Here is a 5,976-nt window from a genome sequence, read left to right as displayed (position 1 = left end):
AACCAGATGGAAACCAAACAGAAACCAAACAGAAACCAAATGGAAACCAGACGGAAACCAAACGGAAACCAAACGGAAACCAGACGGAAACCAAACGGAAACCAAATGGAAACCAAACAGAAACCAAATGGAAACCAGACGGAAACCAAACGGAAACCAGACGGAAACCAAACGGCGGCTCCAGGTTCCAGGCTGGAAGGTTCTCCTTCAGTCTTTGGCCAAAGACCAAAAACAGGTGAATGGAAATGAAAGCAGGAAGCTGAAGCTGATCCACCAAACTGATGTCAAACCGGTTTCTGTTTCTAACGGGGAGAATCCAGCAGAACAGTTCCAGCTGGTTACTGGTTTAACTGGGTTGTTCTGGTTTCTGTGAGTCGATCAGAACCGACTGAGGTCCGATTGGTTCTGGTGTTTTAACGTTTCATGTTCTGATGGAACGGCTGTTAGCTGATAGATGCAGCGTGTGTGTGTGTGTGTGTGTGTGTCTGTGTGTGAGTGTGTGTGTGAGTGTGTATGTGTGTGAGTGTGTGTGTGTGTGTGTGTGTGTGTGTGTGTGTGTCGCCTACTGTCCATCTGCTGGAGCTCCAGGAGACGTGATGAGTGTCTCATGACTCAGTCCTCTTCCTCCTCCTCATCATCAGAATCAACAGCTGACCTGAATCACCAGCAGCTTCATCTGCTGCTGACCCAACAGAACCAGCAGAACCAACAGAACCAACAGAACCAACAGAACCAACAGAACCAGCAGAACCAGCTGCAGGTGGATCAGAACCATCGGTCACTCTGACTACATCAGCTGGAAATAACAGCCATTACCCAGAATCCCCGGCCGGCTAATGCAAAGCCACTTAAGCTGCGCAGCGTCCGATTGGCTGACGGAGGCTGGCTCTCTCCCTGCAATGGCGGTGAATAATTCAGAGGGGCGGCCCACATTTCCCCTCTGCTAATTGCTCGTTAAGTGCTCTGTTTGACCTTTAGCCGCAGAAGAAGAAGAAGAAACCGTTTATGTTTTTGTCGAATAAAACAATAAGTTGTAGTTTTTTATCCTGTAACTGTAAATATATTTATGTGACGTCTGGATAACCCGCAGCTGGTCCATGTTTCTTTATTCTCCTTTTTCTTCTTTCTCATCTTTAAACAGGAAACCAACCAAAGTGACTTCCTGGAGCAGAAACAGGGAAACCAGCAGAGATTTCCAGGTGAGCAGCAGCAGCAGCGGTGAAGTTTTACCAGCTTCCTGAGCAGCAGCGACTGTTTCAGTTCCTCCTGACAGGTTTGGTCTCCAGCAGCGTAAATACTTAAACAGCAGCACATGAAGCTGAAGGCGAGCGGCAGAAACAGGCTGATCTGGCCTTAAAGACGCGTTTAGCACAGCAGCTGCTGCTTCACGGCTCCAAACGCCTCCATCCATTATTCACTTATCCATTACACACACACACACACACACACACACCATAACTCTTAACAGGGTTGATACTGATCATTTAAACGTTCTGGACTCACCAGAACTTACTTTAGTTAGGCTTTATGGAGCCACTGATGGTTGCAGCAAGACCAGAACCGGTTCTGGACTAGAACTCTGGATCAGAACTGGTTAAATCAACGTTACAGAAGGTATGCTACCTTTGCTACAGAATAAAACATGCTACGTTAGCTAAAGCATAAAGATACAACCAATTAGCATAATCTGCTCATTTTTCTGTATTTTCCATCTTAAGGCAAAACTAACTGTTTTGCACTGATACACTGTAAAAACTGAATGTCGTTAGTGGAACTAAACCTGTTTATCAAAACACAATAAACCAAATATGTGTGGGTGTCCAGCATATGCGTGGTCTGCAGAGCTGTTAGCTGGACCACTTAAACTGTTCTGTTCTATCAGATGAAAATGACAGGAACCTGGAGCGGTCCTGTACCCGTCCAGAACCGGTCCGGTCCAGTTCTGAAAAACTCGTCTCGCTCTTCATTCAGATATTTTCTCTGTGGTTTTTCTCTCTGCCCATCATCTCTCCTCCACTTCACTCCCACTTAAAGCTTCTTGTGGGCGTTAGTGTGTGTGTGTGTGTGTGGGTCGATAGCAGCTGTAAGACAAACAGGAAGTCTCCTGAGTGTGTGAATGAGTGTGTGTGTGTGTGTTCATTAATTGTATTAGGATGGAGTGAGAGCAGGAAGCCGGCGTCATTAGGAGGATGAGGAGGTTCATGTTTCTCCTCTTCCTCACAGCGGAGAGCCTCTGTGGATGTTTAGAGCACTGTGAGGACACACAGCGTCCTGGGGTGTGTGTCAGAGTGTGTGTGAGCCCTGATGGCTCATGATGCAGTTCAGGTTGTGTGTCTGTAAGCTGAGCTTCGGCGTTGTGACGACCGACAGGTGGAGAAAGAGAAGCTGCTGCTCCTTTTCCTGTCGTTTCATAGAAAAACTTCATAAACAAACAGTGACATGAAAAAACCAAGGAGCTTCACCGCTTCAGCAGCAGAACCACTGAGGAGCAAGGTGCTGCAGGGCCTAGTCAAAGTCCACAACTCCACTGATCATGATTTAAGGAGGAAACTTCATTTAAAAAAGCCCAGAATAAAGTATAGAGATGAATCTTCATGGATTAAAGAAACAAACAGCTGCATCAACAATCCATGGCGCCATCTGGGTTCTGGACGGGTCCCATCAGTCATCAGAACCATTTGTTTTCATCCAATCAGTCGCCTCTGAATCACTAGCAACCAATCAGCTTCCTGATAGCCGCTTTGCTGCGGCATCAATAACCTGCAGCGCTGATTAAACACCGGCGCCACTCTAACCCACAAGTTACTCATCTGATCAGAACCAGAACCAGATCTGACAGCATCACCGTGTCTAAACTAAAACGTTAGCTGTGCTAACAATAAAGTGCTAATCATAAACATTAGTCTGAAGGACGCTAAAGCGCTACACTATCACAGCATTTAGTGGAGGCTAACATTAAAATGCTAATTGTAAACATTAGTTCAGCTAAAATGCTAAACCAACACAGGACTTAACTGAAGCTAGTGCTAAATGCTAGTAGTTCCATTAACGTGTTACACCAAAGACAGGATTTAAAGCAAGCTAACATGAAAGCACTAATCATAAACACTGGTTCTAAGGTTGTTAAAGTGTAATAACAGGATTTACCAGAAGCTAATGCTAGATGCTAATCATCAACATTAGCTCTGCTAATGATAAACTGCTACATCAACACAGTATTTCATGTAGACTAATTCTAAAGTGCTAATCATGAACATTTGCTTAGCTAAAGTGCAACACCTACAAAGGAATCAACAGAAGCTAATGCTAACGTGCTAATGCATCCATCTATTAATCACTCAAATTTTATTTGTATAGCACATTTCAGCAACAAGAAATTTCAAAGTGCTTTACATCATAAAACACAAAAACACAGAATCATGCAACATTGAATAAACAATCAAAAACATTAAATTTCCTGCCGAGTCGAAGTTCTGCCCTTCAAATCGGCAGGAAAAAAACAACTGGGGGGGGGGGTCTAAACCCGCACCTCTTTTCTCCAGCACTAGAACCCGGGTCGGGATCCAATCCTAGTTGTTCCAAATCCAACTCTAACCAGCTGGGTTTCAAGTGGAGATTTAAAGGCTCTCGGTGTTTCAGTCGTTTTACAGTTTTCTGGAAGTTTGTTCCAAATTTGTGGTGCATAGAAGCTGCTTCTCCTCGTTCGGTTCTTCTTCTGGATGCAGAGCAGAACCAGAACCAGAACCTGAGGGGTCGGGAGTGTTGGTACAACAGCAGATCTATGTTTTATTGTTGTAAACTGGGAGGTTTACTGGAGTTACTGGGAATGTAGAACTGACACTGGGAGCTGATTTATAGGAATCAGAGGGAACCAACAGGAAGTTTTCTGCTGTTTGACCTCTGACCCTGGATGAAGATGTACTGCAGTGACTGAGGGGAAATGGCTGCTTCCCAGATAAATGAGCTCATTTTCTCTAGCGTCTGAAGATGGAAACGGACCAGAACCGTTTCAGAACAATAAACAGGAAGCGGACCTCCTTACAGCCCGGCGCAGAGCGGAGCGGCTGCTGCCCTCGGGGGGGATGCGGGTTGCCAGATTGGTGGACAGCAGCTCTAATAGAGTCCAGTTTATTGCTGTCTCTCTCCATCACACTCACAGCTCTGCTGCTCTCTCTCTGGCTAACCGCTAACGCAGCTTCTACCGGTTTGTTCTGGACGGATTCACGTCCAGAACATCCCAGAAAACCTCAGCTTTCTGCTCTGGACCGGAACCAGGCGGTAACCCCCGGTTAATGTTTGACCTTTGACCCAGTTGATGAGCAGTAAGAGCTCTGCAGAGATCGCAGTCACTTCTGCTGCCAGAACCAGAACATAAACCAGACCCAGAATCCAAACCGTTTGCTGTTTCCGGGTTTTATGATTATTTCAGAGATTTACTGTTTAACGTTTGCAGTGGTTAATGTTGCAGAACCGTCCCGAACATTTACCCAGAATCCCTCATGATCAGCGCGGTGAGACGGGTCGACCCAGACCTCACTGATCAAATATGAGCAGAACTTTAATTAGAGCAAACAGAACCGGCCCCGCGGCCCAGAAGGCTGGAAGAGTCTGGTAGGAAAACATTTCTGTTCTGCTTTAACCGGGTTCTGGTTCTGGTTCAGGAGATTCTCTGGATTAAATGAAAACATAGAGCCACAGAGCCACGGTGCCACAGAGCCACGGTGCCACAGAGCCACGGAGCCATGGTGCCACGGAGCCACGGTGCCACAGAGCCACGGAGCCACAGAGCCACGGAGCCACAGAGCCACGGTGCCACAGAGCCACGGAGCCATGGAGCCACGGAGCAACAGTGCCACAGAGCCACAGAGCCACGGTGCCACAGAGCCACGGTGCCACAGAGCCACGGTGCCACAGAGCCACGGAGCCACGCCACGAGGAGGAGGATGAAGAGTACAGCTCCTCTTCCTCCTCCAGGATACACCTGAATGTTTGAAGTTTATTTAAAGCTGCAGTAACTTTTATAAAAAATGTCTTTGTTAAAACTATGTAGAGACTGAATGGTACGACAGATCATCAATAGGAGGGGCATAGCGCTGTTAATCACACTTGTGTAGGTGCTGCTAAATGTGCTAATGGCGGAGAAACGCGAGCTAATGTCACGAGCTAAGGCCGCACGCTAAGACACAAGGAGACATTTTGAATCGACACGATGACGTTTGTAGGACAGAGAAAATAAAATCCTGTAATAAAGAGAAAACGCCCTGAAGGCGCTTTCATTTAATTAAGAACAGTTTAGCTTTGGTTTGATAACGCTAATAAACATTTACTGGAAAACTGGCACCAATAAAACATACGGTGCCAGAGAAGGAAATAAACTCAGGAGCAGAATCTGATAAAAACCAGAAACTTTAAAGATTTATATTTATTTACAAGTTTACGAGTAAAACTAGTTTTATATATCGCTATAATGAGATGCAAAATTTTTTAGAAACACAAAGTTTCTCGCTTTAATTAGAATTTTATTTCATTTTATGATCAATTTTAGCAAGATGTAAAATGCTGAATGCATCCAACTGCTTAATGCATCCAACCGCTTAATACATCCAACCGCTTAATGCATCCAACTGCTTAATGCATCCAACCGCTTAATACATCCAGCCAGGATTGATCTTTCACTGATTGACTGTGGGAAGAGAAAACAGTCATTTATTATTCAGGACATTCAGACACCGTGATAAATTGTTGAATCATTCCTGGGGTCCAGTGGCAGCTGACCGTCTGGTGGCAGCTGACCGTCGGGAGGCAGCTGACCGTCGGGTGGCAGCTGACCATCCGGTGGCAGCTGACCGTCGGTTAGTTTTATTTCTAGAAGATTCTCTGATAATCTTCAGATTGTCTTGTAAAGTTTTACTGTCATGGCTGCTGTTAGCTTCTAGAGTCGATCCTCAAAGTTAGCAGCTAGCAAAACAAACGAGT

At 45.5% G+C, this 5,976-nt stretch overlaps 1 protein-coding gene and 1 long non-coding RNA gene across 2 annotated transcripts in view; one reads left to right on the top strand and one right to left on the bottom strand.

Moving 5' to 3' along the window:
* LOC106947900 (phenylalanine--tRNA ligase, mitochondrial-like) overlaps positions 1 to 5,976 on the bottom strand; it is a 45,752-nt gene that overhangs the window by 18,383 nt on the left and 21,393 nt on the right. The window lies entirely within an intron of this gene.
* Positions 2,295 to 3,496, top strand: LOC106947903 (uncharacterized). Its single transcript, XR_001425066.1, has 2 exons — positions 2,295 to 2,405; positions 2,454 to 3,496. It is a non-coding gene; the product is annotated as an uncharacterized LOC106947903 (long non-coding RNA).

Source organism: Poecilia latipinna, unplaced genomic scaffold, assembly GCF_001443285.1.
Source record: "Poecilia latipinna isolate Pla-1442-1.1 unplaced genomic scaffold, P_latipinna-1.0 Scaffold261, whole genome shotgun sequence".
Classification (NCBI taxonomy): domain Eukaryota; kingdom Metazoa; phylum Chordata; class Actinopteri; order Cyprinodontiformes; family Poeciliidae; genus Poecilia; species Poecilia latipinna.
Note: the sequence above shows the minus strand (reverse complement) of the source record. Positions and strands in the feature narration are given on the sequence as shown.